Here is a 21,926-nt window from a genome sequence, read left to right as displayed (position 1 = left end):
CAGCATCAATTTATACTCCCATCAACAGTGTAGGAGGGTTTCTTTTCTCCACACCCTCTCCAGAATTTATTTGTAGACATTTTGTTTAATGGCCATTCTGACCAGTGTGAGATCGGACCTCGTGGTCATTTTAATGTGCACTTCTCTAAAAATTATCAATATTGAATATATATGATTTATTTTTAAATTGACTTTTAGCCATTAGGCAAGGGAACCAAACAAAACCCTCAAGGCTGAGAGGAGCCATGTCCATGCCCACAGTCTACCAAGGACAGCTGTAACCAGGCCTGACCCAAGACACTAAACCATTAACTATGGCCTCCAAGAGGCAGCCTCAGAGCAGGTGTCAGGAGAGGGAAGGGCAGAGAAAGTGAGGCAAGGGGTTGACAGCACACAGGGGAAGCAACGGTCAAAGTGTTGCCTAAGGGCCAAAGCAGACCATAAGCAAGACCCAGAGCCAGTTCATGGCACACAGCCTCCTGTCAGATGCTGCAAATGGACCTCACTCACATGACCAGATGTCAGTGTCACAGCGCAATACAAGACGCGCCAAGTGCTGAAGAACCAGAGCCTTTCCTTAGAGATGGTAGGAATATAGCCCAGGACTGTCCCATGTGTTTCAGACATGTCTCCAAGTACCATCCATACCATCCTGCTAACCCACAGTCATCTTATAATAACCAGCCAAGAACTGGGCTCCCCACTTCCCATCCTTACATCTGTGCTTCTCTCAAGTTCCTCACCCCAGGAAATACCCCACCAGCCCCCCAGGCCAGAAATCTGGGTGTCCTTGGGCTTCCCTGGTGGCTCAGATGGTAAAGAATCTGCCTGAAATGCAGGAGACCTGGATTTGACCCCTGGGTCAGGAAGATCCCTTGGAGAAGGACATGGCAACCCACTCTAGTATTCTTGCCTGGAAAAATCCCATGGGCAGAGGAGACCGACAGGCTGCTGTCCATGGGGTTGCACAGTCCAAGACAACTGAGTGAGTCCTTCTTAGCTACTAGCTAATAACAACCACCAGATTATTCTAACATCAGTGGTTTTCAAACTGCTGTGCACCAGAAGCCCTGAAGCCTAATGAATCTCACAGAAGCCTAAAGTTCCCCCAGGATTCTCCTGCTCCTCATGTTTCAGAGCCGCTCCATTTGATTTATCAATAATAAATAAATAAAATGCAGCCACTGATCTTGAGGGACACTCCTGAGTGTCGGGGTGCTGCACAAGCCATTTATAAACATTATTTCTCAGGCAACTCCTTGGAGCAAATAGTTTATTTCCCTCACTGTATAGATGAAGGCAGAGCTCAGGAAGGTTAACTAAGTTCCAAGAGGTCACACAGCCCAGTGGGGAGCAGCAGAAGTGGAATCTCTGCAGAGTCTCTTTGAGCACAAGGCGCTTCACCTTGCCAAGGGCAGGAATTAGAGGCTTGGAGCGTGAGGCCAGTCCTCAGGACCCATGGCCAGCAGCACAGGAGCCTTAAGAGGCCAAGCACAAGCTCTCAGCCCAGGGCAACTGTTCCCAGCCCTGCTGACCATTGGAAAAGCCCAGAGAATTGATTGTTCATAGCCGTGCCCAGCTCCACTTGGCCCCTGAATCAGAACTCTCCAGGGGCCAAGACGGTATCATATTCTCACCTCCCCAGGTAACTAGGGTTAAAAAAAAAAAAAAAAAATTGGCTCCAGCAGCGGTTCTCAACCTTGGCTGAAAATTCCTGATACCCAGGCCCTGCTCCGTCCCAGTGACTCAACATCTTGAAGTGGCGTTCAGGTCTCAGTGGTTTTTTAAGGTCCTCAGGTGATTCCAACGTGCAGCCAAAGCTGCAGCCGCTGGTTTTGGGCCTTGCCTGTTCCAGGTGTGGCCTCCAGGTCCGGAGCATTGGCACAGCCAGGGAGCCTGTCAGAAACACAAGATTTCAGGCCCAGCCCAGACCTCCTGAATCGGAAATGTGGGGGTGAGTTCAGCCAGTCCTTCAGGTGCCGCTGATGCAAGTTCAAGGATGAGAATCTCTTGCAAGTCAAAAGTGGGTCCACAGGCTAGTAGCGTCAGCATGCCCGGGATCTCATGAGAGATACGGAGTCTCAGTCCCCCATCCCCAGACCCAGACTCAGAACCTGCATTTTAACTGGATGCCCAGGTGAGTCAAGCACACAGTGAAGAGAGGATCTGCCCTTCTGCCCCTTTCCCTGCTCCCTTCTGCTTTGGATTAGCTCCCATCTCACCAGGAAGGAGGCCACAGTCCTGATGCTCTGGAACACACAGGCCACTCGGAGGAACAAGGCTAGAGACACACAGTCAGTTACACGTTGACTGACTGACTCAGCAACTGAGAGCAGGACAGGGTGACAGCTTAATGTAGTGCTTCTCAAACTTTAATGTGCTTGAGAACGACAAGCTCCTTGAACGTCCCTTAGTTGGCCCATCCCCAGTAATGCTGATCAAATGGGTTGGGCCCATGAGTCAGCATTTCCACAGGTGATGTCATGCCAGAGGTCCCAGGATCACACTTGGCTAACCCTGATTTAGTGTGGATGGAGGAGGCTGGTAGGCCATGGTCCAGGGGGTCACAAAGAGTCAGACACGACTGAGCGACTTCACTTTCTTTCTTTCTTTGCTGAAGCCAGTCTATCAGGGTTCGAATCCAACCTTAGCATGCACTGACTGTGCAGCCCTGTGTCTCACCGGGCAAAGGAGCCTAGCGGTGACTCCAACCTCATAACTTGTTATGAAAAGGCAGCAGATTGACAACTAAAGTGCTTGCGTGAGTGCCTAGTACAAGTGGACCCATACTTTTAAGTTTTACTGCACACATAGGGATTCCCTAGTAGCTCAGCTGGTGAAGAATCTGCCTGCAACGTGGGAGACCTGGGTTCGATTCCTGGGTCAGGAAGATCCCCTGGAGAAGGGAACAGCTACCCACTTCAATATTCTGGCCAGGAGAATCTCATGGACCATCTACCCCATGGGGTTGCAAAGAGTCAGACACAACTGAGCGACTTTCACTTTTATACTACCACCAAAACCACAGCCACCCCCATCCCTCCCACCACCAGCCCTACTATGACATCACCCTCACCACCACCACCATCCTCACAACCATCATCAATACCATCACCATCACCATCATCTCCACTACCAACACAATATTACCATCACCCACAACACCACCGCCTCTCTCACCACCACCATCACTACCATCACGTGTAAATCCTGTGCCACTCCAGCCCTGGCCTGGGCTTCTTCCTCACCCCAAAGACCCCCAGGGGGACAGCCTGTACTGGGCCTGGGGGAAAAGAGAGGACCCAGCCCCGGCCCCACCCTTGGTCACTCATGACCCATCCCACCAGCCTGGCCTACACAGGGCATTAATGTGAGGACAGCCAGGGGCCTGGGAGCCTCAGGGTGGCAGTGGCCATGTTCCCCAAAGTGACTTTCTGTCCCCGGATGCCCAGGCCCTGGGACTCTTCCTCAGGGCCAGAAGGAATGTTTGAAGGAGGAGGCGTCTCCTACCTTATCAGTAACCAACACCCATCACCACAACCAGCCTCACACCACCACCACCGATGCCACCACCATCACCAAGATCATCACCATCACCACTCTCCCCACCACCCAACCACCCCACCACTCTATCAGCATCATTTCCACCATCACTACCATCACCACTGCCACCAGATAATCATGATCACAACACCCATCACCAAAACTACCCTCAAACCACCACCATCACTGATACCACCACCATCACCAATATCATCACCATCACACTCTCCCCAGCACCCCAGCACCCCACCACTCTATCAGCATCATTTCCACCATCACTACCATCACCACTGCCACCAAATTATCGTGATCACAACACCCATCACCAAAACTAGCCTCAAACCACCACCATCACTGATACCACCACCATCACCAATATCATCACCATCACCACTGCCAGCACCAAAGTCACTTTCACCACCACCTCCATCATCAGCATCACCATAATTACCACCATCACCATCACCCATACCACCACCACCCTTATTACCACAACACCATCACCATCACCTCCCTCCCCACCACCCTCCCAGCACCACCATCACGACCCCCACCACTGGGTATTCACAGTACAGCCCCAGTCATCAAAGACTGTTAGCCTAGGTGGACAGGCAGATAAGACACTGAGAGAGAGAGAATACAGAACCTCCTGTCGTGTAGACCAGCAGTCCCCAACCATGTTGGCACCAGGGAGTGGTTTCATGGAAGACAATTTTTCCATGGACCTGGTAGGGGATGGTTTGGGATGATCCAAGCACATTACATTTACTGTACACTTTATTTCTATTATTATTACATCAGCTCCACCTCAGATCATCGGGTGTTAGATCCCAGAGGTTGGGGACCCCTGGTTGGTTAGACCAACTCAGTTCAGCATTTGTTCAGAGACAAATACCAAGGAAATGAACGCCAAATAGTGATGGGTGTGGGAAGATGGAAGAGGGATCTTTACATGTCCTGAATGTTGGTGGTCCAATCTCAGAAACCACCTAGACCAGGTGAGATTAGGGCTGTGCTTATTTCATCTCCAAATGTCAACTCCCAGTACAGGGCCTGGCCACGGAATCAGGAATGAGTCCACAGACTTGACTTTTCAAAGTCACTTTCCTACTCAGTTTATGCTTCCATTAAATAGGGAAAATGCTAATTTCAAAGTTGCTGAAGTGTATATTCTTACAGAGCTATGAAGATATCTAATAGTTAAGCATTATTGACATTCATCATTAATAACTGAAACTAACAGGAAAGCTGAATTTCTCACTTCTCCACAGGCTCCTCAATTGACCCTGACCACTCTTCCCAGAACACACACCACGTCACAAGAGAATTCTCAGCCCACTCTCTTCCAGTAATGCAAATCCTCTGAAACCTCAGTCCAATGTTCTAATGTCTATAGTCCTGCCTTCAGGTGAGCTGCAATGCCCTCAGTCTGAACCGGCAGGCGAGCTCAGGACAGCTGCCCAGAGCAAGGGATGCTCCTGTCTACACTCCCCAGCACACTAGCTGAGATGCCAGCCCCTCAGCTTTACATCCTGCTGATCTTTCAACTTCCTCCAGCTGGCTATGCCCTGGCTCCCTGGCACCAACTGAGCGATCTGCAGACAAGATTAATAAATCCCAGCTGCAGAAAGCAGTGCCTCTAATGAGGACGGAGCCAAAACAGGGCAAGATAACGAGACCCAGGCCAGGCCCATGTCTAAATCCTGTGCTTCTCCAGCCTTAGCCTGGGCTACTTCCTTGCGCCCAAGACCACCAGCTGGCCAGCCTGTCCTGGGCCTGGGGGAAAAGAGAGAACCCAGCCCCGGCCCCACCCTTGGTCACTCATGACCCATCCCACCAGCCTGGCCCACACAGGGCATTATTGTTAGGACAGCCAGCCAGGACATGGGAGCCTCAGGGTGGCAGTGGCCATGTTCTCCAGAGTGACTTTCTGTCCCCAGATGCCCAGGCCCTGGGGACTCTCTTCCTCAGGGCCAGAAGGTATGTTTGAAGGAGGAGGCGTCTCTTACCTGGAAGGCTCTGCTCAGGCAGCATCCTTGCCCAGGATGTTGGCCCTGCCCATCTGTTCCCTCCACAAACTCCTGGGCTCCTGGCTTGAGTACAGATGATGAAATGGAAACAGCTGCTGCCCTTGCATTACCCACGATCTGGCAGGAGTGGTGGCTTATAATCAGATGACTGCAATGAAAGAAGGTCAGTGCTCAGAGCCTGGAGGGCTTCCTGGAGAAGGGAGCCCTTAAGTCATGTCTTCATGGAGAGGTAGGGATCCCAGATTAGCAAAGGATAAAAAAAAAAAAAAAAACAAAGACACCAAGCCCTACGTGTGTGTGTGTGAATTTCTATGTGTTCCTACAAGCATGGGGGAAAGTTCTGGGGTTCCACCTACCATGGGTTACATCACATGAGATGGAGAGAATGTATTTATTTCTTTATTCTCCTCTTTGTTTGAATAGTTACAATAAAAATATGACTTTAGTAATTTTAGAAGGCAACACAATAAACATGTAAAGGAAGAAGAGAAATGGAAAATTTAAGGAAAATTGACCCAAAAGGAAAGATTCTGAAAATGAAATGATTTCTCTAAAGAAGGTAGAATGAATCCTGTCAAAAGTCTGTGTCCCTGATTCCAGACTGTTCCCCAAGGGGCTGATCAGAATGGAACTGTGGAGTGAGTAGTTCTCTCCACCTAGAGGTGATGGAGAGGCTGAAGAGGCCGGAGACCAAAGGGTGGATGGTGAATATAGCCAAGCCTCACCAAGCCTCTCCCACTAGGAGTACAAATTGAAAAGTACAAACTTTTCAATTTGCAAAGTTTAAAAACTGCAGAATAGTATAGTGAACTCTCCACATCTTCCTTAGACTCACCAATAGTTCATAGTTTCCCTCAGCTACTTTATCTATAAAGATGTTTCTATACATAAAAGTCTATTTTTTTTTTTATGAACCGCTTGAAAAAAATTGCAGACACCACAACAGCTCACCCTAAGTGCTGTGGCTTTCATGTCTTAACATCAAAGACATGATGCGATCACAACACAATTATCAAAACCAGGAGATGTTATCACTGATACGTTTCCCACTCCAATGTATGTCACCAATTGTTGCAGTGATGTCCTACTTAGCAAAATGATTCTTTTTCTTGACCCAGCACTTTAATTAAAGAGCAGTTGTATGCAGGATGAGGTCATGTCTCTGTCAGAGGTACTCCAAACCACAAACAAACTTCCCCAAATAATCAAGTGGAGAGGTAAAACATAAAGACAATCAGAATAATAAGCCTCATTAGAATAATCTTTGACAAGTAGTAGGACAGGGCAGCTGGACAGGGTTCTAGGCACCGTGATCGAGGATGATGAACCCTCAGGTGATACCAGCCTTGGTCTTCGGCTCTGTGTCTAAGAAAAACACAAACCACATGCCCGCAGGCATGACAGTGGGGTCCTTCTGTCCTTGGGAGCTGGCAGCCTGGGTCACGTGGGCCACAGTGCCGAAAAGCAGGGGATCTGGGCTCCCACGTCTCAATCACCGCGTTTACCTGGAGAAGTCACATAGACACTGTGAGCCTCAGTTTCCCCATCTGTAGGGATGGAGTCTGGCCACTTCCTCACCCTCTGCCCCCTTCCTCACCCTCTGCCCCCTCATTCATGGCCACCCTGAGCCCTGCTGAGTTCTGATCCAGGGTCCCCGATCCAGGTGTCTACCACTACGTTTCTGAGAATCTGAAACAGTAAAATATATTTGCAGACTGTCACTGGCACCTCACTGCCCTCAGGGTGAAAACCAAACTCCTTGGCTTGGATAAAGCCCTTCCTCATCTGTCCCCTCCTCCTCCTTCCCATGGATCCCCTGAGACTCTCCTCACCAGTATCCCAACCAATGTCAGAAAGCAGCAGCCCTAACCAGCAGCGGTGTTTTCTCCAGAGCATTGATTGCTAAGGCCATGGAGGCCTAGGGAGGTTGAGGAACTGGCCCAAGTCCAACAGCTCGGGAGTAATAGAACTGAGGCACCAAGAAACACGCTCCAAACCAGAGCCCTTCAGCCCACATGGAAAGCAAAATGCTTCACTGACACAGGTCTCGACCTGCTGCCTCTGGACAATGCTGGAAAAGATACTAAAACAGTGGTTCAGAAGGTGCTGGGAATAAAGATGAATGCTGGTGGCTTTTTCTTCATGAAATGCTTTCATTACTTCTGTATAGCTTTAAATTTCACAGTGGAAAAATAATAGTAACTAAAAATCCACAAGCACTAAGTGATGAAGAGTCCCACAAACATCTGTCTCACTATCACTACATCACTGATACGCTATGCACAGGAAACAGAACTGGTAGCCTGATTTCAACTGGGAGCTCATCCCAGCATGGCGGGCATGGGCAGGATCTCCCACTCAGCTCTGCCCAGGCAGGTGGATGCTGCCTTAGACCAGGACCCTGCCCACAACTGGAGCATGCCTACCAATCCCGGACTCTCTCTGCACCTGGAAAAGATTTCCAATTTTTTTTCTTCCAACTTAAGTAACAGATGCCTTATGTGTCTGCATGTGCTCAGTTGCGTCTGACTCCTTGTGACCCCATGAACTCTAGCCCCCCAGGCTCCTGGGTCCATGGAATTTTCCAGGAAAGAATATTTCAGTGGGTTGTCATTTTCTACTCCAGGGGATCGTCCCAACCCAGGAATTAAACCCACATCTCTTGTGTCTCCTGTATTGGCAGGTGGATTCTTTATCACTGTGTCACCTGGGAAGCCCCAGTAGATAACTCATGGCTCCCTTTAAAGAGCTTAAGAGACTAACTATATATTTATTTAATGATTATTTTTAATTCTGTCAAGACCCATTGTCCTCTCTGAACCCCAGGTTCTTCATCTGTATAAGAAATAGGAACACTGGCATCCAAAGGGCTGTAAGTTAAACTCCTAATAGCAGAGGATGTGTTCTGCTCAGTAGATACAGTCACAGACAGCATCATTACCACTTCCTGACAATCTACTCAGTGTCAGCTGCTGCTGCTGCTAAGTCACTTCAGTCGTGTCCGTTCTGTGCGACCCCACAGACAGCAGCCCACCAGGCTCCCCCATCCCTGGGATTCTCCAGGCAGGAACACTGGAGTGGCTTGCCATTTCCTTCTCCAATGCGTGAAAGTGAAGTCGCTCAACAGTATCTGACTCTTCGAGACCCCATGGACTGCCGCCCACCAGGCTCCTCCATCCATGGGATTTTCCAGGCAAGAGTACTGGAGTAGGGTACCATTGCCTTCTCCCAGTGTCAGCTACCAGGCACTAAAAGTACATAGATGAAGAAGTCACAGTGCTACCCTGGAGGAGGTGGGGGGCGGGGGAAGGACGATAAATTCCTAAAGGGCTAATACTTGACCCTGAGCACAGCAGGAAGCCACTGGAGAGGTTTATGGCCAGGAGGACAAGATCAGACACATTTCTGACTGCTTGCTCAGGGTCAACACAGAGGGCTGCCTGGAGGGGCCCCCCAGAGGCAGAGACAGTGTCCTGAGGCTGTGTGTCTTTACCTGATAGGTGATGAAGAAGCGTGAGGTGACATCATGGATGTGAATATTTCAAGAGGCAAAACCGTAGGAGTATAGTCCAAGTGCACGAGGACAAAGAATTACTAAAGCTTGAATTGAGCTGTATTTTACATTTTGAAAAGTGAAAAGTGAAAGTTGCTCAATTGTGTCTCTTTGCAACCAACCAACCTCATGGACTATAGGCCACCAGGCTCCTCTGTCCATGAGATTCTCCAGGCAAGAATACTGGAATACGTTGCCATTCCCTTCTCCAGGGTATCTTCCTGACTCACGAATCAAACTTGGGTCACCAGCATTGCAGGCAGATTCTCTACCATCTGAGCCACCAAGGAAGCCCTGTATTTTACATTTTAACCTAATTTTAAATCTCTTCAAACATTTACCAAGCTCCTTATCACTCCTACCCCAGGGCTACTTCTCTACAGAAATGGGAAGCAGCACAGTCTCAAGAAAACCAAGAGGATTGGGGCAGGGGTAGGGGGTGGCGGTTGGGGGTGGGGAGTTTAGAGGATTTGGTGAGATAACACTTCCCTGTTAAAAAATATGGAAATTGAGGTTCTCTGTGTCAAAGGACTGGCCTAAGTTTCCACTGAACATGCAGGAAGACTGGGATCCGAACACAGATCTGTCAGGCCCCAGGGCTCACTCCCTATCACCCAGCGGGTGAATCTCGTAGCATCACTGATAGCCTGGGTGGTCAGCAAGAGTTAGGAGTCTTTCAAAATGGCGGGCACAGTCTTGTTGTCATGAACAGGGACACCTACCTGGACACCCACTGTCATCCTGCAATCAGGAAGGGAGCTCAGGAAGTGAGGCTGTGTTGGCAGTCAGACATCAGGCTTCCTCAAGAGAAAAATATTTAGCAAACACTTACGTAGAGACGGAGTGAGCCCCACACTCGGAAGGGATGTTGAGAAAGGCCATCTGGCCCTACTTCCCCATTGTACTGACGGGACACGGAGCCCAGAGAGGGTGTGTCTAATGCAAATAGACACAAGGAGGCGGGATTTGAACCCAATCCTCTGCTCTCCTTACCCTGGCCTCATGCTTAACCAAGTAAAGGTGTATAAGCCACATTACTGCCTGCTTCAGAAGTCCTCCATGACTGCCAACACTCCTGCCCCTGAAAACCTGGGCCTCCCTAAAAAAGCCTGGACTTCCCTGTCAGACCCCAAGTTGAATCCTGGCTCCGTTTCTTACAGCCTGTAGGACCAACATCAAGTCCTGTTACCTGAGCCAGAGAAAACTCTGTCTCCGGAGAATGCTCCATGGATTACGACAGGCCACCCCTATCGTAAAAGCAGCCCCTTCCATGGATGGACCCAGAGAGCAGTCATACAATAATGGCTGCCTTCCCCTGAATGTCAATGCCAAGCCCAGTTCTCTCCTCCAATGCCACTACCTACAATAAGAACCACCATCTTATTTTCTCATTGGCTTGGGAAGCACTCGGCTCTGTTCTATCTCGCCTGCTGCAGGTCATCCCTCTGTCCAGACTCCTCTCTTCCGCCCCTACCAAGCCTCCTCAACTCCAAAAGCAAATACGTGCACTAATGCACTGAAGTTACCTCAAACACCCCAACTCTGACTCAAGCCTCTCCCACTTCCGACCAGTCCAGAATCACTTCCTGCCACTGACTCTTAAAGTTGAGCCTGACTCCTCCCCTTCCACTTCCTATCACCACCCCGCCTCCTCGGCCACGCCCACCACCTGCTTCCTGTCCCTGTTCCAAAGGAACAGTATCATGGGGAAATCTTCAGCAGGGATTTCTGCACTTAAAAAGGGCAGGCTACAAAGTTGGTGCAGTATGAACTCCAGTAAAATGTAAAGCTAGCACATGTGTTGAGAGGACAAAATACATATATACATATGAAGTGAAGCGAAGACACTCAGTCGTGTCTGACTCTTTGCAACCCCATGGACTGTAGCCTACTACGCTCCTCTGTCCATGGGATTTTCCAGGCAAGAGTACTGGAGTGGGTTGCCATTTCCTTCTCCAGAGGATCTTCCTGACCCAGGGGTCGAACCCAGGTCTCCTACACTGTAGGCAGATGCTTTACTGTCTGAGCCACCAAAATACATATATATGAAAATTAGAGGTGTTTTCAGATATTTTTTGCTTTTTTTTTTCCCCAGGAAATGAAATCTTGCTCAGTCCACATGAATCTGCTCTTGGAAGGACCCACTCCCAAACCTCAGCCTGTTATAATCCCCTTGCTGAGCCCACCCAGAAAGGTCCAGCATGGGTGGAGAGATGACAAGGCTCTCCTGCTCAGGGTCCACCATTCACTGACTCTGACTGTTAATGACTTATGTAACCTCGCATAGCATCTGTTTCTTCCTACCTTCTCTGAACAGTGGTTCACAGACCCATTTCAGTTCGGTTCAGTTCAGTCGCTCAGTCGTGTCCGACTCTCTGCGACCCCATGAATCGCAGCACGCCAGGCCTCCCTGTCCATCACCAACTTCTGGAGTTCACTCAGACTCACATCCATCGAGTCAATGATGCCATCCAGCCATCTCATCTTCTGTCATCCACTTCTCCTCCTGCCCCCAATCCCTCCCAGCATCAGGGTCAACCCTTCACATGAGGTGGCCAAAGTACTGGAGTTTCAGCATTAGCATCATTCCTTCCAAAGAAATCCCAGGGCTGATCTCCTTCAGAATGGACCAGTTGGATCTCCTTGCAGTCCAAGGGACTCTCAAGAGTCTTCTCCAACACCACAGTTCAAAAGCATCAATTCTTTGGCGCTCAGCTCAGAGACCCAGAGAGGAGCATAAAGCATCCATCCAGGGGTCACTCAATAAATACCACAGTGAAGAGACAGACTGGATGGATCGGGACAGGATGATCCATAGCAAGTCCGAAGTGGCTGGCTTGGAGACCTCATCCCATCTACCACCACATGCCTCCTCCACCTTCCAGAAACTCACAGGTGCCATCAACAGGACAATGCTGCAAAGCCACAAGCCCACAGGAAACCAGGCCTCTTGCCCCACACACAGTTACCTCCTCTGGAAAAGGTGACCCTACCCATCCTGCCAGCCAACAAGAGAAAAGTGGCTGAGGGTGGCCCAGAGTCAGACTGCATGGGTCTCTTGAGGCCTGACTCCTTTCCCTGAACCCTAAAAGCAGCAGTTAAACCAAGAGTTGCCATATATGAGAGCCTACACTATGCCAGGCAATGTGTTGGGGATATCCATCTCAATCCATCCTCAAAACCGCCTTGTGAAACAAGTAACAGTAATATCCCCATTTGACATATAAGGAAACTGAGGCTCAAAGAGGTGAAGTCACCTGCCCAAGGTCCATAGCTTGTAAGTGGCAAAGCCAGGACTGAACCCAGGTGTATCTGACTCTAAGGTCACTTTTTAGGTGCCCAAAGAATTGTCAGTTTTGTCTATCCCCAGGACCCAGCACTATGCCAGGCATGTTCTTAGAAGGCATCCAAGAACATTTTTAGGAATGAAGAGCAAGGCTCCTTCCTGCAACCTGTGCCATCACCTCCAAGAACAAAGAATACTGAAAGCATATATCAAACATCACCAAATTAATAGCAACGCTTATATAAAACAGTAAAACTTCTTCAATCACGAACAACTTTCAATATCATCAGAAAACCACCTACTTCAGTTCCCTACTAAACACAAACACAATTATTGATAAAATTGCTACTCATATTCAGGACCCACATAACAAAATTCTCATCAACTAGAGGAATGAGAGTTATTTAACAACACTCATGAAAACATGGTGAAACTTCCTTTAGAACATTCGGTGCATGTGAGGTTTTCCTTTTTCTTTAGCTTTTCACTGTAAAATCTTACCAGATCCTGAACGAGAGAGAAACTTTGAGGTGGGAAAGAGCAATGGGAACCAATAACTGTGCTGCAAGGGAAATAAAGCATCATGGCAGCAGCGACGCTCCTCTCCCATCAAATAGAATTTGATACAATTCAACAAATATGCACTCAGTAGTAGTAATCGTTAACAGTCGCTGATTATCTAACAGTCTATACTAGAAATTCTTCGAAACGCTCCAAATTCTAATTCCACACCCCATGACATGAGTATTATCAGTGCCCCATTTTAGTGTTCAGGCAGAAAAGATGGAAGTACTCTGACTGGGTGGCATAGCTAGCAAGTAGGTGTGGGAGGTTGTACCAGGTGGTCTGGGTCCAATGTCCACGTTTTTACCGGCTCTGCTATGTAGCTTCCAGGTATCAGATATTGTGCTAGGTTGTAAAGATAGAGCCACAGGCGAGCCCAGGCATTGCCTCATCCACAAAAAGTCAAAGAAACTATGTTTATAATACTAAAGAAGTCACAGCCATTCTGCATATCTGGGGATAGATGGGTGCCACTCCTTAGGCAGCAAGAAGGCATCAGGTCTTTACATACATAATCCTGGTTCTCACGAGGTCCTGGAGAAGCACAGGTTATTTTCTCATTTAATAGGGACACAATTTCAACTGAATGCAAGTAAAGGACTTGGTTAAATCCTCACCTGAATACAAAGCATTTATTCTTTCTGCTGCTACTGGCTGACTCTTCACAAACTCCCTGCACCATTTTGGAATCTCCCCTTTATTAATGTACAAGGGCCCCTTAACAAGTCCCAGAAAAGGCCCCAGCCGTCAGGCCATTTCTCTCTCACCTCTCTTGAAATGAATCACATAATCACACCGCTGAGAAGAAGCAGGGTGACTGGTGACTTTCAAGCTAAGAGCAACTTCTTTTGTGGTTTCCACATCCTTTGTACACCAGCCACTCAGTGCGGCTCGATATGCCTAGGGCACTCCTCGCCAGACAACTACAGAGCACCTGCCGTGTGCACAGAGTTGGAGGAGGGGCACACAGAGCTCATCTACATCCTGGCTTCTCTCAAGAGAATGACTCCAGAGCTGGTGCACAGGGGTGAGCTGAAGCAAGCGAGGTGAGACCAGGGGTTTGTTACAGGGCTGGGGTGCCTGGACCAAGAAGAACATATGGCCAGGTTACTCACTACCAGGTTACTACCATCACAGGGAAGGAAGATGCTTAAGGAGGACGTCATCTGGTGCAGACATTTGCCCAGTCCCTTGAATGTGATGGCTCAGGGCTGTGTGACCCAGTAGTGCCCCCACCCGCATGAGGAGTTCCAGCTGAGTCAGGGAGGCAGGCGAGGAAACAAGAGTGTAGCAAGCCCGGGTGATAACTGCAGACCTGGGGCTGTGGCTCCCAGGAGAGTGTGAAGAAAGAGACATCTGACACGGACCCTGGCAGGAATGAAATGCAGACATGCAGACAAGGCAGCAGGGGTCTAAGGAAGGTTGAATGGCATTGAGGCAGGAAGGGCAGGAGCATGCGCTCCATTCATTCATTAATTCATTTGTTTATTCACTCATTCACTCAACATTCCAGTGGCTGCCCATTTCCAGGCCCTGTCCTGGGCACAGAGGCCTCAGACACAAATCCCACCTAGGTCCTGGACTCCCACCAGTGAGGAAGACAAACTATGAAAGACAATAGCCTCACAGTTTGGCCAAGTTTGGGACAGAAAGATATGCAGGGCCTAGGGAGTCAGGAAGTACCTGAGGATATGAGCCTGAGCCACTTTTAGAGGGGGCAGAAAGGGTGTGCTATGGCGAGGACACAGATGTACAAAGACAGGAGGAATGAGGGCAGATTCAAGGAAGACAGATTGTTCCATAAGGCAGGGGGCAGTGTTAGGGACTGAATGTTTGTGTCCCCCACAAATTCATATGTTGAAACCCTAATCCCCAAAGTGATGGCATTTGGAGATGAAGCCTTCGGGAAGTGATTAGGCTCACATGACAGGATCGGTGTCCTAATAAGCAGACACACAAGAAAGCTTACTTCCTCTCTCTCTGTCCACTTCACGAATGCACAGTGAGAAGGCAGCCACCTACAAGTCAGAAGAGAACTCTCACCAGAATCAGCCCGCACCTTGATCAGCCCTAGAATTGTGAGAAGTAAACTTCTGTTGTTTAAGCTGCCCAGTCAATGGCATTTTTTTCTTATAGCAGCCAGAGCAGATGAAGATAAAGGATGAAAGCAAGAGCATCAAGAGATGAGGCCACAGATGTGTTGACAGGGGCTGTGGACTTCATCCTAGGACACAGGGAGCCCACTGAACAGAGGGGTGACACAGCCAGGTGTATGGTTTCTGAAAGACATCAGCCTTGCTTGGTATGACTAATCATCCTTCCAAACACTCCCAGTAACCCAGTAACCCAAGGTCTGTTTTGAGGAAGAAATGAGTGGGTAACACCATTAGATTATCCTTGGAGAGCACTGGATACTCAAGGTCTGCTCACAGAGGCCTGGGAGGTGAGTGTGGTTCTAACATGGCTCTTTCTCCAGCCTGGCTCAGCTCCATCAATGACAGTCCTGGAGGTGCTTCCTTCCCAGTACATGGTCCTAGGGATGTGAGGACATTTGGAGGCTGAGACAGAACAAACAACCAAATGTGATATACTGAGCAGATGGCAACACAGAAGCACAGGTGTCTGCGAAGAGACGGCGGCCAGTATTGATGCTTTTGAACTGTGGTGCTGAAGAAGACTCTTGAGAGTCCTTTGGACTGCAAGATCCAACCAGACCATCCTAAAGGAAATCAGTCCTGAATATTTATGGGAAGGACTGATGCTGAGGTTGAAGCTCCAATACTTTGGCCACTTGATATGAAGAGCTGACTCACTAGAAAAGACCCTGATGCTGAGAAAGAGTGAGGGCAAGAGGAGAAGGGGGCAACAGAGAATGAGATGGTTGGATGGCATCACCGACTCAGCGGACATGAGTTGAGCAAACTCTTGGAAATGGTGATGGACAGGGAGGCCTGGCGTGCTGCAGTCCATGGGGTCGCAAAGAATTGGACAGGACTGAGCCACCGAACAATGACAACAATAACCACCTAAAACAGAGCAGACCATCAGGACTGAGGGGCACTGGGAGATGGCGACCAGGCCTGGGTTTCAAACCACATTCCATGGAGCCCTGGTCCTCCCTGAAGGTGCTTAAGGTTGTCAAAGATCAGGGTGCTGGAGCAACAATGTTTGATTCTTCTTTTTTTTTTTTCTGGTGCAATAATTTTAAACTACAGACAGAGCAAACAAACTCAAATGAGATGCACACCTAAAGACTCCAGCACATGGACCTGGGCTACTAGGTGAACACTCAGCTTTGTGCATTTCTTGGGGTTGAGACTTTCCTATCATGTCCAGGAAAATGGATCCCTAAAAGGCAAGACAAGTTGTTGACAAAAACGCTACCATTTGCAAATGTGATGGGTAAAAAATTCTCAAACCAGAATAGTTTCACACCCACAATAAAGCTCAAGTAACACTCTAAACTTAATTTTGAAAGTTGTATTCATCAGACCAACCTCACTGTTCTCACGGGCTGACTCATAACTTGAAACGCTCTAAGTTTAAAGTCATAAAATAAATATGATGGTAAATTAGTGCCTCCCTGTTTTGTATATTGGGGGAGGAGATTAGCTGTTAAAACAATTAAAAAAAAACAAAAAACCCGCTTCATTATTACAGATGGGGAAACAGACCCAGACAGAGGGAAGGGTATTGTGTCATTCTACTATTATCTTTGATTATCACCCTTGCTCAATGGGCTTCAAGAGAGCAGAAAACAAGTGTCCAGCACACAGCAGGCACTCCCCAAACAACTGTGTAGAGGAAGGACCCCTGCAAAGCATTACAGGCAGGGGGTGGGCAGAACTCAAACCCAAGCCTGTGACTTCTGGCTCAGGGTTGGTTTCACACTCCGCTGTCTTCACTCCTTTCCTAGAAATGATGAAGCAGAACACGCCCAGCACCCTGAGGGACCGAGTACAGTGGAACAGGGCCAGGCGGCCCTCCTTCTGCAGGAAGCCGCTGACAGCTGACACACCCTTCACTCTGAGCACCAATTTGAAATGTGTGCTTGCTTAGGTGGCTTGTTATTGTTCAGTCGCGAAGTCGCCTCTGAGCGGACTGTAGCACACCAGGCTCCCCTGTCCTTCACTATCTGTCAGAGTTTTCTCAGACTCACGTGCATTGAGACTGTGATGCCATCCGACCATCTCATCCTGTCACCCCCTTCTCCTCCTGCCATCAATCTTTCTCAGCATCAGGGTCTTTTCCAATGAGTCGGCTCTTCCCATCAGGTAGTCAAAGTATTGGAACTTCAGCATCAGTCCTTCCAATGAGTATTCAGGGTTGATTTCCTTTAGGATAGCTTCCCTAGTAGCTCAGTTAGTAAAGAATTCGCCTGCAATGCAGGAGACCTCAGTTTCATTCCTGGGTTGGCAAGATCCCCGGAGAAGACCTCAGTTTGATTCCTGGGTTGGCAAGATCCCCACAAGATTCCCTTGTGGCTAAGCTGGTAAAGTCTCCGCCTGCAATGTGGTAAGACCTGGGTGCGATCCCTGGGTTGGGAAGATCCCCTGGAGAAGGGAAAGGCTACCCACTCCAGTATTCTGGCCTGGAGAATGCCATGGACTGTACAGTCCATGGGGTCGCAAGAGTCGGACATGACTGAGCGACTTTCATTTCATTTCCTATAGGATTGACTGGCTTGACCTCCTTGCAGTCCAAGGGACTCTCAAGAGTCTTCTCCAGCACCACAGTTCAAAAGCATCAATTCTTCAGCACTCAACCTTCTTTATGGTCCAACTCTCACATCTGTACATGTTTGGGTGGAGAACTATCCTTTACACTCTACGAATTAAGGTCCCCTAGTCTCACCTACCGGAGAAGGCAATGGCACCCCACTCCAGTACTCTTGCCTGGAAAATCCCATGGACGGAGGAGCCTGGTAGGCTGTAATCCATGGGGTTTCAAAGAGTCGGACACGACTGAGCAACTTCACTTTCACTTTTCACTTTCATGCATTGGAGAAGGAAATGGCAACCCACTCCAGCGTTCTTGCCTGGAGAATCCCAAGGACAGCAGAACCTGGTGGGCTGCTGTCTATGGGGTCGCAAGAGTTGGACACAACTGAGCGACTTTCATTTCATTTCCTTTAGGATTGACTGGCTTGACCTCTCCTCCAAAGAGTCTTCTCCAGCACCACAGTTCAAAAGCATCAATTCTTCAGCACTCAACCTTCTTTATGGTCCAACTCTCACATCTGTACATGTTTGGGTGGAGAACTATCCTTTATACTCTACGAATTAAGGTCCCCTAGTCCCACCTACAGATTCAGCAAGATGGTAAATGTGATTCATCCTTATTGGAGGGAATCAACCAGTTGCCAGCTATTTTAGAAACAACCCAACTATGTAACTACAAGACAAGTGGGGGACCAGTTCTGCCTACTCTGATTCTCAAACTGGAGGGAGGGCAGGTATCAGAACTCCCCAGACAAATTTAGTTAAAAGCCAGACTTCTGACTTTTAACCCAGTGTTTCTGGTCCAGCAGCTCAGGGTGGGGCCTAGACAGCGCATTTCTGAGACGTTCCCAAGCAAGGCTGCTACTGCTGGTCCAGGACCCTACCTGAAGAACCACTGCTATAATCTATTCATTACAAAGTCTCCTTAGTGTGACTCATTAAGGCAGGTGGTCATGGAAGCCTGCACAGGTAGGTCCTCCTAAGACGGGGAGGGTGGAGAAGGCAGAGGACTAGGCATTCCAGGAAGTGAGCAGCATGAGCAAACACATGGCAGCTGGAAACGGCGGGTAAGGAAGTCAGTAGTTCACTGCGGTCCAACGGGTGACGAGGAGCAATGGAGGATGAGGAGGGAGGAAAAACTGTGGCTGGAGATGACAGGCTGACAAGGGTGAAACTGAGCATCAGCTCTGGACCAGGCCCTGTGTTTGCTGCTATTGATTTCCAATTTCATTGCAATGTGGTCAGGGAACATACTTTGTATTATACCTATCCTTTGAAGTTTATTGAGTTATTTGATGGCAAAGCATATGGTCTGTCCTGGAGACTGATCCATGGGCACTTGAGAAGTATATTCTTGGTGAGGAAGTGGAGAAAAGGGCACCCTTGTGCACTCTTGGTGGGAGTGTAAATTGGTGCAGCCACTATGGACAACAGTAGGGAGGCTCCTCAAAAACTTAAAGATAGAACTGTCACATGATCCACCATTTTCTGCTTCTGGGCATTTATCCAGAGAAAATGAAAATACTAACTTGAAAAGATATATGCACCTCTATGTTCACGGAAGCATTATTTATAATGCCCAAGAGATTGAAAAACCCTAAGTACCCACTAGGTTGTCCACTGGTCGCAAGTTCCCTGGTTGTTCCCTGGTGGCTCAGATGGTAAAGAATCTGCCTGCAATGGGGAAGACCCGGCTTTGACCCCTGGGGTCAGGAAGATCCCCTGGAGAAAGGGAAAGGCTACCCTCTCCAGTATTCTTACCTAGAGAATCTCAGGGACAGAGGAGCCTGGTGGGCTACAGTCCATGTGGTCGCAGAGTTGGACACGACTGAGCGACTAACACTTTGACTTTCAAGTGTCCCTTAGTGGATGAATGGATAAATAAAATGTAAAATAGATAGATATAAAATGGAATATTATTCAGTCACAAAAAAAGAATGAAATCTTGCCATCTGTGAGACATGGATGGACCTTGAGGTTATTATGCTAAGTGAAATGAGTTACACAGAGAAAGAAAAACACCACACGAACCTCACTTATATGTGGAATCTTAAAACAACAACAACAAAACCAAACTCACAGACAGAGAACAGATTGGTGGTTGCCAGAGGTTGGGAGTGGGTGGGTAGGAGAGTGGGCAAAATGGGTTAAAGAGGTCACCAAGCACAAACTTCCAGTTACAAAATGTAAAAGTCATGGGGATGTAATTTACAGCATGGTAACTATAGTTAATAACACTGCTTCGTATATTTGAAACTTGCTAACTATAGTTCGTAATATTGTGTTGCATATTTGAAACTTGCTAAAAGAGAATATCTTAAAAGTTCCTGTCACAAGAAAAAAAATTTGGGGTAACTATATATAGTGACAGATGTTCACTAAACATTGCAGTTATCATTCCATAATGTATACAAATATCAAATCATTATTTTATACACCTGAAACTAATATATTATGCCTCAATTATACCTCAATTTAAAATATATTATTTATACACACACACACACACACATGGACACACACACACAGAGATTTCCCTGGTGGCTCAGATGGTAAAGAATCCACCTGCAATGCGGGACTGATGAGCTCAATCCCTTGGTTGGGAAGATCCCTTAGAGGAGGGCATGGCAACCCACTCTGGTATTCTTGCTGGGAAAATCCCACAGAGAAGAGCCTGGTGGGCTACAGTCCATACAGTCACAAACAGTCGGACATGACTGAACGACTGAGCACAACACACATATACACATACATATTCTGATGTTGTTGGTCGAGTATTCTTTTGCTATCTGCTAAGTCTGATTGGTTTATAGTGTAGTTCAAGTTTTCTATTTCCTCACTGATCTGTCTAGTTGTTCTATCCACTATGGAAAGTAGGATATTTTAGTATTCAACTATTATTGTTGAATTATCTACTTCTCCCTTCTTTTCAATTAGTGTTTGCTCCATATATTTGGGTGTTCTGCTGTTGGTGCGTATGTGTTTATAATTGTTATATCTTCTTGTTGAATTTACCCTTTTATCATTCAGTATTAGTATCAGTTCAGTCATTCAGTCGTATCCGACTCTTTGTGACCCCATGAACTGCAGCATGCCAGGCTTCCCTGTCCATCACCAACTCCCGGAGTCCACCCAAACCCATGTCCATTGAGTTGGTGATACCATCCAGCCATCTCATCCTCTGTCATCCCCTTCTCCTCTTGCCCTCAATCTTTCCCAGCATCAGGGTCTTTTCAAATGAGTCAGCTCTTCGCATCAGGTGGCCAAAGTATTGGAGTTTCAGCTTTAACATCAGGACTGATCTCCTTTAGGATGGACTGGTTGGATCTCCTTGCAGTGCGAGGGACTCTCAAGAGTCTTCTCCAACACCACAGTTCAAAAGCATCAATTTTTTGGTGCTCAGCTTTCTTTATAGTCCAACTCTCACATCCATACATGACCACTAGAAAAACCATAGCCTTGACTAGACAGAACTTTGTTGGCAAAGTAATGTCTCTGCTTTTTAATATGCTGTCTGCTGCTGATGATGATGCTAAGTCGCTTCAGTCGTGTCCAACTCTGTGCAACCCCAGAGACGGCAGCCACCAGGTTTCCCCGTCCCTGGGATTCTCCAGGCAAGAACACTGGAGTGGGTTGCCATTTCCTTCTCCAATGCATCAAAGTGAAAATTGAAAGTGAAGTCGCTCAGTCGTGTCCGACTCTTAGTGACCCCATGGTCTGCAGCCTACCAGGCTCCTCCGTCCATGGGATTTTCCAGGAAAGAGTACTGGAGTGGGGTGCCATAATATGCTGTCTAGGTTGTGTAATTAAATGTAATTATAAAGTATCCCTCTTTATCTCTGCTTTTTTACTTTAAATCTAGCTGATATGATAGCAGTGAGTAGGGCATGGCAACCTAATCCAGTATTCTTGCCTGGAGACTCCCCATGAACAGGGGAGCCTGGCGGGCAACAGTCCATGGGGCTGCAAAGAGTTGGACATGACTGAGCGACTAAGCACACACATGGAATCAGTATAGTCACTGTCGCTTTCATATAGTTGCTCTTCAAATGATGTATATTTTTCCATACTTTTACTTCCAATCTATTTGTATATCTGAGTCTAAAGAGGTATACACCTGTAGACAGCATAAAGTTGTCATTTTTAATACTTTATTTATAATTTTTAATTTATAATAATTAATTCTTTTAATACATTTAATACATTTTTAATACTAAAAATCTTCTGAT

The 21,926-nt window shown here is 47.7% G+C and overlaps 1 protein-coding gene across 6 annotated transcripts in view; it reads right to left on the bottom strand.

Annotated features, from left to right (window-relative positions):
- JAKMIP1 (janus kinase and microtubule interacting protein 1) overlaps positions 1-21,926 on the bottom strand; it is a 159,608-nt gene that overhangs the window by 123,801 nt on the left and 13,881 nt on the right. For 3 of the 6 annotated variants that reach the window (XM_069594691.1, XM_069594692.1, XM_069594696.1), the window contains exon 2: positions 5,553-5,721. The exons of 1 other annotated variant lie outside the window; for it this stretch is intronic. The gene's annotated coding sequence lies outside the window, so the exon portion shown is untranslated. Of the gene's footprint in view, positions 1-5,552; positions 5,722-9,848; positions 9,928-10,652; positions 10,702-21,926 lie in introns of those variants that run through there. 2 more of the 6 variants (XM_069594693.1, XM_069594694.1) reach the window with 2 other exon arrangements.

Source organism: Ovis canadensis, chromosome 6 (assembly GCF_042477335.2).
Source record: "Ovis canadensis isolate MfBH-ARS-UI-01 breed Bighorn chromosome 6, ARS-UI_OviCan_v2, whole genome shotgun sequence".
NCBI classification, from domain to species: domain Eukaryota; kingdom Metazoa; phylum Chordata; class Mammalia; order Artiodactyla; family Bovidae; genus Ovis; species Ovis canadensis.
Note: the sequence above shows the minus strand (reverse complement) of the source record. Positions and strands in the feature narration are given on the sequence as shown.